The 11,673-nt window shown below is 38.5% G+C and overlaps 1 non-coding gene across 1 annotated transcript; it reads right to left on the bottom strand.

Annotated features, from left to right (window-relative positions):
• Positions 1-498: 498 nt before the first annotated feature.
• LOC120368369 (small nucleolar RNA SNORA18) lies at positions 499-628 on the bottom strand. The gene has a single exon (XR_005582525.1). It is a non-coding gene; the product is annotated as a small nucleolar RNA SNORA18 (small nucleolar RNA).
• Between the last annotated feature and the right edge of the window lie 11,045 nt (positions 629-11,673).

The following is an 11,673-nucleotide window of genomic DNA, read 5'->3' as shown; positions in this document are numbered from 1 at the left end:
GGTTTTTATTCAAGGAATTCCATGTTGTGATTTCTTCCACCGTCCACCAAGGTCACTTTTGATCCTCTAAAGAGCTGGAGGCAAAATCTATCTTCAAAAAAATGTATCTTTAAATTAGCCCTTTTAAATGAAACTGATGTTTATTTTAATCCAGTTGTCCTGTACGCCCATAATTCTTTTATCTGGGCTTCTGTCCAGATATATATAGATATAGATATATTGAGGAAGATTTCAAAATTCACCTTTGGAAAAATCAAGAACCTTTGAGATCTAATTTCTCCAACCAATTTATTTTAGGGTCGTTTTTAATACAGGTGGATCTGCCTGGTTCTAAGTTTGACATCCTCTCTAAACATGAATGAGTTCAAATCATATTCACTCCTCAGCGATCACACTCAAGAATAGTGCAGATGTGTGGTATATGCCAATAACTGAGGTAAAAAAGTAAATCATCAGGTCTTTCGTACATTCAGTAACCATCTTTATCATGCTTGTAGCAACTGTCTTGTAGTTCCTTCTGCAGATCTAGCAAGAGTCCTGTGAGTAAAATAAAACCACAGTTACTCTATGAGACTTTTCCAACGATGTGTAGGCTACAGGAAAAGTCCCACTAGGGTAGACTTTCAGGGCCAATATGAGGGTGGAGCCACAAGGCTGAAGGTGCCCGGGTTCATGAATGAATGTGGACAGAGTCCCCCCATCACCTCACACTGCACTCTGACATGAGCAAGAAATTCAATGTCCCTATGTCAACCTGCTGCAACTGGGGAGCTGTTTGTTACAGAAGTTATACTACATTGGATAATATATTCCTTTTGGCTTTCTTTGTAGCTGCCAAGGATAGCAGAGATGTTCTTTGCTTTCTAAATTACGTATCTGTGGATACTTTTACGATCAGGGACTTTTTAAGTAAAGAAAACAAGGAGCTTGTTTATTAGGCATCAGTCACCTCACATGGAAGTCAGTACCTTCCTATATAAACACCAGGGTCTGAACATCTGTTATCTGATTTAATCTGAGCACTGACTCTGAGAATCTTGAGGGATGAGGAAACTGAGGCTTAGAGAGGTTAAATGTTTCCACAGCTGGTGTTCAGAGCCAGAATTCGAATGTACTTAAAAAAATTTTTTTTAACTTCAAAGACCTTGATCTTTTAACCACAATGTGCTCCTTTCTAGGAAAAGAATAGTCAGGAAAGGGAGATAATGCAGAGGGAGTGTGTAAGAAATTTCTGGAAGGTAGCAAAACCTCAACAAAAGCTGGCTACCAGTTATTAGTTCAGAAACTTACAAGATGATAGATCTTAAAACAAAAAGGTAAAAGGAAAAGAGAATAATCATGAATCCAGTCCACAATATTGGGTTGCTGGGAATTTATATTCAAAACTTAGTTCAAAAATGTGCTGTGTTCCTCGAATCAGTTATTTAGGTTTAATTTACATTGTTTAACAAAAGGTTATTATTTGTTCAGAATCTCTGAGTTTATTATACTCAAATAAATTTCTTTTATTTTAGCTTTGATTTTAAGTTCAAGGGTACATGTGCAAGATGTGCAGGTTTGTTACAGAGGTAAATGTGCGTCATAGGGGTTTGTTGTATAGATTATTTCATCACCCAGGTATTCAGCCTAGTATCCATTAGTTATTTTTCCTGATCCTCTCCCTGTTTGCACCCCCCACTCTCCAGTAGGCACCACTGTGTGTTATTCCCCTCTGTCCATATGTTCTCATCACTCAAATAAATTTCTTTTTATTTCAAGTTTTGGATCTAAACCCTAAGGGGTTACAGGGGATATGTATTAGTCAGCGTTTTCCAGATCAACAGAACATATAGGGTGTGTGTGTGTGTGTGTGTATGTGTGTGTGTGCATACATGTGCATGTGCACGTGTGTGTGTGTGTGTAGAGAGAGAGAGAGAAAGAGATTTTAAAATAAAAATTGGCTGACGTGATTGTGGGTGCTGGCAAGTCTGAAATTTACAGGGAAAGCCAGCAGGCTGGAGACACAGGGAAGAGCTGACGTTGCAGTTTGAGCCTGAATGCAGTCTGGAGGCAGAATTTTTTCTTCCTTAGGACACTGCAGTCTTTTTTTTTTTTTTTCCTCTTAAGGCCTTCAACTAATTGGATGAGGCTCACCCACATTATGGAGAACAATCTGCTTTATTCAAAGTCTACTGATTTAAATGTTAATCTTTTCTAACGTATTTGTTCACAGTAACATCCAGACTGGCTTTTGATGAGATATCTGGTCTCATGACCTAGTTAAGTTGACACCTAAAAACAGCCATCACAGGGTGTTAATTACAAACAAGTCCAAATCTAGGTAGACCCTAATGAACGTCTCTGGTTGCTGGTTTGGTGGTACTCCTCCTGAATGGGAGTACCTCACTCCCGTCTGTCTGGTACGGAGAAAAAGAATGGCTGTCGAAACTCACAAATATATGCCTTATCAAGCATCGAAACAAAATTCCAAATACTAAAGTCAAGGAAATTTCAAATGTCATCCGGCAGATGAGCAACAAATGCCGCGGACCACAGAGCACTGGCTTTTCCACCTCCACTGAATGTTACCCCTCCTGAGTGCCTGTTCTGTCCCCTCCCTGTTCAGGGAAACTTCTGACTCCCTATTGAACTCAAAGCTGCTATCGCTTGTTTAATATTGAATTTTTCTCTGTAGGTGTTGGCCTCTGTTATTCTTGTAGCTCAGCTGCAATGTATTTCAATCCTTTTTAATAATTCAGCTATGTACCGTGATGTTACATTGCATTCTAGTACTCTCTCATCTCTGGGTCTTTTCTTCCATTTCTCACTCCTCTAAGCAGGAAAGGTTCTTGTGACCCTTGTATCCACGTACAACCAACAGGTAATTACTCTCACGGGAAATTGTCAGGCGCCAGAGCTTTCCCTCTGCACTACTCCGAGCAACATAAAAAAGCACACCACAAGCCTATTTCAGCAAAGCTAAGATTAAAAGTTTAACAAAAATACTACTTAATAATACATTCGAATCGACTTGGCCATGTCACATCATGACTGCCAGTCATATTTGAAAAAACAGAAATGACAAATGACAAAACGGTATAAACCTTTTCAAATCATCCTGTGGGTGGGTCACTTGGTGGTCCAGGAGTCACGGTTCCATAGCTGCCACTGGACTTGCTTATATGTGTTCATCTAAGACCACTTGACACCTCTGCATTAAAATGCCTGTTCCACCCCTTCCTGCAGCCTTCACATGCCTCTGACACTGGAAGGCATGCAGGAGCCCTCTCCTCAGAACTCTTCCTTCCTATTTTAGATGCCTCCAACCAGCGACATGAGACTTGCACTAGGATCTGCCACAGACGCCTCTGCTGATAATCTGAGCAGCATAATATCATTAGAGGGTTGGAAAGGGAACTTAGTTCATTTTGTGGTGGTCAAATCATCTTTTTCTCCCCTCTATTTTATTCTCAGGATGGTGGATTATGTCCTGATCCATTTAGAAAATAGTGGACTTATAATCCTTTCTTATTCTAAAATCCAATGGATATGCTCTTCCCAATGTGGGTTATAAAGTGTTTGAAATCAGAAACTGTGTTCCATATTTATTATCTTCATGTAGCAACATTAGGTAATTTTAAATATTTGGTGGGTGTTAGGGGCCCAATTTCTGTTGTCCCGAGTGATTTTCTGTCAAATTAATAATTGGGCTGCAGCTAGGTAAAGTGTATTTTAAAAAGTCTTCTTACAGAATGTTAAAGGCACTCAGATTTGATTGAGAGACAGAATTTATATAAATAAGAAAATGGCTTTGAGAGAAAAAAAAGTTTCTAATCATTTTATTTTGAGAAGGGAGATGCATTAGCCTGTGTTCATGCTGCTGATAAAGACATCTTCGAGCCTGGGTAATTTACAAAAGAAAGAGGTTTAATGGACTTACAGCTCCAAGTGGCTGGGGAGACCTCACAATCCTGGCAGAAGGCAGGGAGGAGCAAGGCACATCTTACATGGATGGTGGCAGGCAGAGAGTGCTTGTAAAGGGAATCCTCCATTTTAAAAAAGCCATCAGATCTTGCCAGATTCGTTCACAATCACGAAAACAGCACAGGAAAGATCGGCCCCCATGATTCAGTCACCTCCCACTGGCTTCGTCCCAGGACACGTGGGAATTGTGGGAGTTACAATTCAAGATGAGAGTTGGGTGGGAACACAGTCAAACCATATTGGAAATACTGCAGTCACTCAAAGCAGGTAAATACCATGTATCTGAGTTACAGTTAGATACTCTTTTAAGAAGCCTTTGAATAAAGAGCACATTATGGTGAAACCCCGTCTCTACTAAAAATACAAAAATAATTAGCCAGTGCCGTGGCTCATGCCTGTAATCCCAGCACTTTAGGAGGCCTAGGCAGGCATATCACAAGGTCAAGAGATCGAGACCATCCTGGCCAACATGGTGAAACCCTGTGTCTGCTAAAAATACAAAAAAATTAGCTGGGTGTGGTGGCATGCACCTGTAGTCCCAGCTACCCAGGAGGCTGAGGCAGGAGAATTGCTTGAACCCGGGAGGTGGAGGTTGCAGTGAGCCAAGATCATGCCACTGCACTGCAGCCTGGAGCCTGGAGACAAAGCAAGGCTCTGTCTAAAAAAAAAAAAAAAAAAAAAGCAAATTACTGGAAACATGTGCTTGGTCAGGTGATAACTAAAGTGCTTGCTCATGGATACACCTGACTGCAGGTTCCACAGAGCAGATTTTAGAGCTGAAGATCAGGGCCAAAAAAGAAAAGAGGGATGGAAGGGTCCTTTCTGATTATAACTGTAAAACTCTCAAGAGATGAGCTTCAGACAGAGAACAGATCATTATTCCTAGTTTTCATAAAAGCAACTTTTGCCTCAAGACTTTTAAACATTTTGCTCATAATTTCATAAAAGATTGCTGGTGGAACAGTGGTTAGTGCCAGCTCTCTTTTTGCCCTAGGGCAGTGTTTGTTCTCTACACCACGGTAAGTGGAGAACAGCCCCACTGCTGCTTTTCTCCTGAGCACATTTTCTGTGAACAATGCTTAGGAGAGTTTTCAGTAACCATCAAGGTGCTTTTCCAGAGTGTCTGGGTGCAAGAAGCAATGACAGGAAAACAATCTCAGAGAAGGAAAGGAAAGCAAATCAGAGAGCAGGAGGAACAAAGAGAGGGAAGAAAAAAGATACACAAAAGAACCAGCTTTTGATCTCGAATGTTTGCAAATGTTTATTTTTGGTTGATAGGAGGCTACCCTTCAACTCATTCATGGTCAGACAATTCATTTTTTTAAATTGCATTTTAGGTTTTGGGGTACATGTGAAGAACATGCAAGATTGTTGCATAGGTACACACGTGGCAGTGTGGTTTGCTGCCTTCCTTCACCTCACCTGTATCTGGCATTTCTCCCCATGCTATCTCTCCCCACCTCCCCATCCCCTCGTCCCTCCCCCACTTCCCCCCAACGGTCCCCAGTGTGTAGTGCTCCACTCCCTGTGTCCATGTGTTCTCATTGTTCAACACCTGCCTATGAGTGAGAACATGTGGTGTTTAATTTTCTGCTCTTGTGTCAGTTTGCTGAGAATGATGGTTTCCAGGTTCATCCATGTCCCTACAAAGGACATGAACTCATCGTTTTTCATGGCTGCATAATATTCCATGGTGTACATGTGCCACGTTTTTGCTATCTAGTCTATCATCGATGGGCATTTGGGTTGGTTCCAGGTCTTTGCTATTGTAAACAGTGCTGCAATGAACATTCGTGTGCATGTGTCCTTATAGTAGAATGATTTATAATCCTTTGGATATATACCCAGTAGTGGGATTGCTGGGTCAAATGGGATTTCTATTTTTAGGTCATTGAGGAATCGCCACACTGTCTTCCACAGTGGCTGAATTAATTTACACTCCCACCAACAGTGTAAAAGTGTTCCTATTTCTCCACATCCTCTCCAGCATCTGTTGTCTCCAGATTTTTTAATGATGGTCAGACAATTCTTAAAGGTATCATTTAATACCAAAACTAAACTGGGCATAATTTAATTTATTTCATATCATGACCAAGACTTATAATTTTAACTTCTAGTTATTATTGTGAATCTCCAAGAAAATATCTGGTTCTGTTGAGTCTGGATGGATGGATTTTACTACATCCATTCTATGCCATGGACAGTTGTTTCCGATGCCATTTGTTGTCCCAAGTTGTCATGCCCTACCCTGCCTCATTGGTTCCAATTTATTATTTCAACAGAAAGGAGAAAACGTTTCAGTGAAAGAGGAAGCAGGAAATTCCAACAGATCAGCAACAGTTGGAGTGCTAACCTGTCACCGGCATGAAAACAAATGCTGTTGTTGACACGTCTTCTCTTTTTGACACAAATTAGGTAACTCCCTGACTTATTGTCTCTTCACAAAATTGGTAGGGGTGTGATAAATGTCTACGCAGTATATAGAGATATTCATAACAAAGATTTATGCCATGAAAAATCTTTTTTCACAATAGAAATAACAACTCGTGCTCTATAATTTGCACCTATATATTTTGTTGTTGTATATCCTGCTTTGCTCACTAAGCTGAAGTTCATTTTCTTACCATGATTCTTGAGTCCAAAACTGATAAATCAAAAGTATCAAATATTGGGCTTCTATATTTTATGTACAGTAGTTGTGCAGTTCACCTCAGTGGGTCTGCATGAAAGCCCTGCTTTCATGAAAATAATTGTTTTTTATTCTCAAAAGCAATTTTGAAATTCAGACTCAAAGACTTCTTATTCCCATGTTTTGTGTTTCATGAAAGAATAATCCCAGATATAAGGATAACTACCGTATTTTTGATTATTTAATAATATATACAATAGTCACTCAAACATATATATGATTTCTGGGTTTGATAATTTTGTTAGGGTGATATATATAATGTTAATATTGGGGGAAACAAAGTGAAAGGAATGGAAATGTAAAAAGAGAAATATTTTTTGACTTGCTACTGTTGGCCAGGAATTGTGTGAGGTACTTGGAATACAATGGTGATCAGCCAGGCAGAACCAATAATTCCCTCCTCTCCTCATTTAGTTAAGAAGTTGACATTTAATCATACAAAAGCCTTTTTCACTGCAATTGAAGCTAATTTGTATTTTATTCTCTTCTAGAAAACCTTGATTTTACTGCTTACAGAGCATTTACAGCATGTTAAGCACTTATTCCTGGGTGTTTTCCATATTTGATTATTTCATTCTTACAATGTACCCACTGAGTAAGTGTTATTACCCGTAATTTGCAGATGAGGAAACAAGTGTAAGTTAAATTAGTTACCTTGTATATAAAGTGGCTGAGGCTGGGCACAGTGGCTCACATCTGTAATCTCAGCAGTTTGAAAGGGTGAGGTGGGTGGATCACTTGAGGTCAGGAGTTTAAGACCAGCTTGGCCAACATGTCAAAACCCCATCTCTACAAAAAAAAAAAAAAAAAAACCCAAAAATTAGCTGGGCAGGGTTCTGTACCTGTCATTCTAGCTACTCAGGAGGCTGAGGCAGGAGAACCACTTGAACCCGGGAGGTGGAGGTTGCAGTGAGCTGAGATTGTGCCACTGCACTCCAGCCTGGGTGACAAGAGTGAAACTCCATCTCAAAAATAATAATAAAAATGTAATAATAAAGTGGCCGCACTGAGACTTACTTTCACATGGGATCATCTAAATCTGTAGAATGTTCTCATCTCACCTCGCAGACGGTCACTGATGATAAACACCTCCATGCCATGTCTTTCTAGACTTAACTATTCTCTCAGGATAAAGACTGCCCGATTCCATCCCTTTCCTCATAGCCTAATTCTTACAGCATTTATTATATATCAACAATCTACTTTCCTACCTTTTCCTGTGGTTTACTTAGCAGAACCATTAACTGGATTTCTTAATCATGGCTTGGTTAATGTAGATGGAGTTAAGAGGATGGGTGCAGAGCCAATATTATGGAGTAAATAATGCCTTCTGATCAACATCACGTAGATGACAAAGAACTTTTGTGCTGGAGATGTGAGTGGGTTTGAAGTATCTCTACTTCTTTTAAATGTTACTTCCACTGACCCTTTATAGTTTTTTCTCAAGCTCGGCTTTTGTTTCCAGTTACTATTTAAAGTCAGAAAAGAAACAAGTTCTTGCATAAATTAGTGAATTTAACTTCTTAACCTTAATATGCAAGGGTCTGAACAGGGGTGCCTCCGTTGTCTGGGTTAGAAAAGTATACTGGTTCTTTTTACCTCAATGGAATGGAAATTTTAGGATAACAAAGAGAGAGAAAACAAGACATGGTTTTCCCCCCAATAACCACGAAGTTCAAACGTGAAGAGCCAGGGCCCCCATGGTAAAAATCTAACTTCAGTCATCTTTATACATTCTTTACAGGTTCATTTTGCATCTGAGAAAGAGAATATACAGCTATATTGACATTGTTATAGTTCTTAATATCCAGTGTCTCACCATCTCTTAGCTTCCGTGTGAAGTTGGACACACCCTCAAGGCGTCTGGGCCCAGAGCTGCTGTTGCTTTTTAATGATTGGAGCAGATAGTGCCAGAGAAGGTGTCTATGGTGGTATAGTCCAGTCTCTTTATTCCTAGTAAGATCATGTGCAAATTTCTCTCAGGGCTCAGTGCCAGGCAAGGCTACAGTACTTCCAGCAAGTAAATTGTTTCTTTCAGTCATTGTGAATACCTTTTCCTTTTGTTTAACTGATAAGAATCTTAATTCCAAATGTAAGGCTCTACTATGTCGTCCTCACCTTGATTTTGGCTTCATCTTACTTTCCCATTAATCGTCTTTCATTAATCCTGATTTCTTTCTTTACTTTTATACTTTACGTATCTGGGAAAGCAGCCTGAAATCCTTTTGAGAATGAGGCTACGTGTAAATAATCAATACTACTAATAAATAATATTTGAATGGCTTTATGCTTTATCATTTCTTCCTCCCAAATAATTATACTGTAACAGCTCAATGAAATGCCCTGTTGTCTAGGGGGAAGAGCCAGGCCCACCATGGTAAAAATCTGACTTCATTGATCCTTATAAAATTTTTTCACGTTAATTTTGCATCTGAGAAAGAGAGCATACAGTTATATTGACATTTTTATTGTTCTTAATATCCAGTGTCTCTTTCCAAAGAAATTAATCAATTGCAATTGCCACCAACAATGAGTGATATTGCATGAATTTGTGTATCTTTGCCAAAACAGGGATTTATAGCTTTACTTTCTCCCCACTACATTTGTAATACATGCCAGTCATTCCTAAGGTTGTCTTCTCAAACTGAGGACCATGGATTTCTGGGAGATTTCATAGACATGGAGAAAGGTCCTGGTTTCATAAAATGATTTTGATGGAAAAGAGAAATCAGGTCACTCTTCTGCAATAAATCTTTTGTTACACAATTTAAAGATGAAGACTATGATTAAGAATTAAGAACAACATTTAAAGAGATGAAGATGGTTGCTAAGAAAAAAGATTAATTCGTCCTTCCTAGTTAGGAGAGAAGAAGGCTGAGATGTAACATAATGAAACTTTATGTAAGGTGTTTGATGCAGGCTTATTGGGTGAATTAATGAACTTAATAATCATCTAATTATGTTACCAAAAATGGAAAAATATTTTAAGTAAAAATAGATAAGGCTTTGTAAATCTTATTTTGCCTATGGCGTGTTAACATCTTTATGTCTGTCTACCTTGTTTTCAATGGAAAAGTCAAAGTACAATAATATAGGACCATAACAGTTCAAAGCCTCATGCATTTTAAAAGGAAAATTAATCCATATGATCAAAATTGATTTGCACTTAAATCATTGCAATATTGAATAGTAAAGACAACCTGATATCTAAGGAAGCTTCTGGGTTTTTAAAAACAATAACTTATATCAGTTTTTGCCGATAATAAAATGCATTAGAAAATCAGAAGGCTTAATAAAGAGCAGCCCAGCCTTTTCAGCAGATTTTGCACTTGGTGTAGTAAATCCTTTCATTTTATCAAGATGTATCTGTGAAAACGGAAAAAGAACAGCAACGAAAAACCCAGAGCCTACTGAAAATGTGGTTAGTACAAAGGTAGTGAGAGAGTCAGCTTCCGAAGCCTGTATTTTCATCATGTCATCACTTCTTAATAAAAACAAACCTTTGCATTCCTTCTTCTCTACTTTTCCACGAAAGATTCTGTCTGTGAAAAGGTTGATTCAGTTGAGCTAAAGATGAACAGTTAACTATGAATATGTCTTGGCTGCCAATGGGAAGTTATCCCTGGGAGGGGAGAGAAACAAGGGTCAAAATGTTATGGGTAAGGATAATATGTGGTTAAATGTTACATGAAATGTTCAAAGCACTGTGGGACACAAACCCAGAAAAGATTAATTTGGCGGAGAACAGACTGGGGAAAACTTGATGGAAGGGGTAAAGCAGTAGATGTTATCAATTTTAGCACTGTAGCGGAAATAACGAAATATAGCTATGTGTTGCTTAATGATGGGGAAAGGTTCTGAGAAATGCATTGTTAGACAATTTCATCATTGTGCGAGCATCATAGTGTACTTATACATTCCTAGATGGTATAGCCTACTCCATACTTAGGCTATATGGTATAGTCTATTGCTCCTAGACATGCGGTTGGATTCTCTTCGCTAGTATTTTGTTGATTTTTGCATCTATGTTTATCAGGGATATTGGTCTGTAGTTTTTTTTTTTTTTTTTTTGTTATGTCCTTCCCTGGTTTTGGTATTAGGATGATACTGGCTTCATAGAATGATTTAGGGGGGATTCCCTCTTTCTCTAGCTTTTGGAATAGTGTCAACAGGATTTGTACCAGTTTTCTAAATGTCTGATAGAATTCAGCTGTGAATCTATCTGGTCCTGCACTTTTTTTTGTTGGCAATTTTTAAATTACAATTTCAATCTCACTGCTTGTTATTGGTCTGTTCAGAGTTTCTATATTTTCCTGGTTTAATCTAGGAAGATTGTATATTTCCAGAAATTCATCCATCTTCTCTAAGTTTTCTAGTTTATGGATATAAAGATATTCATAGTATCCTTGAACAGTGTATTTCTGTGGTATTAGTTGTGATATCTTCCATTTCATTTCTAATTGAGCTTATTTAGATCTTTCTTTTTTCTTGGTTAGTTTCACTAATGGTCTGTCAATTTTATTTATCTTTTCAAAGAACCAACTTTTTGTTTCATTTACCTTTGTGTTTTTTTTTTTTTTTTTGATGTTTTTTACATTTCATTTAGTTCTGCTCTGATCTTCATTATTTCTTTTATTCTGCTGGGTTTGAGTTTGGATTGTTCTTGTTTCTCCAGTTCTGTGATGTTGGGGTTCACTTGGGGTGGCTGGCAAAATAGTAGGGAAATATTAGGGAAATTTATAGATTAATCTCAAACCTTTTGGAAGGCTAAAATGTTTTACTGGGACAAGCTAGAAGGCAGCGGTTCATTACATCAGCATAGGAAAAAGGTAAAGACAATTAGATGCTTTCCCAGTTAAGTCTGTTTACCCCACATCCCTTTGTCTCTACTCTAACTGTGTACTCATGTAAACTCTGTGCTGAATGGTCCTCTCAGGGGGAGGTCAAAGGGGAATTGCCCACATTAATGGTGTTTACAATGGGCCCTAGAACCAAAAGCTTTTACCATTTGTAAAACCACT

This window comes from Saimiri boliviensis, chromosome 9 (assembly GCF_048565385.1).
Source record: "Saimiri boliviensis isolate mSaiBol1 chromosome 9, mSaiBol1.pri, whole genome shotgun sequence".
Taxonomy (NCBI): Eukaryota; Metazoa; Chordata; class Mammalia; order Primates; family Cebidae; genus Saimiri; species Saimiri boliviensis.
The sequence above is the reverse complement of the archived record's forward strand: the minus strand, read 5'-3'. Positions and strand labels throughout refer to the sequence as shown.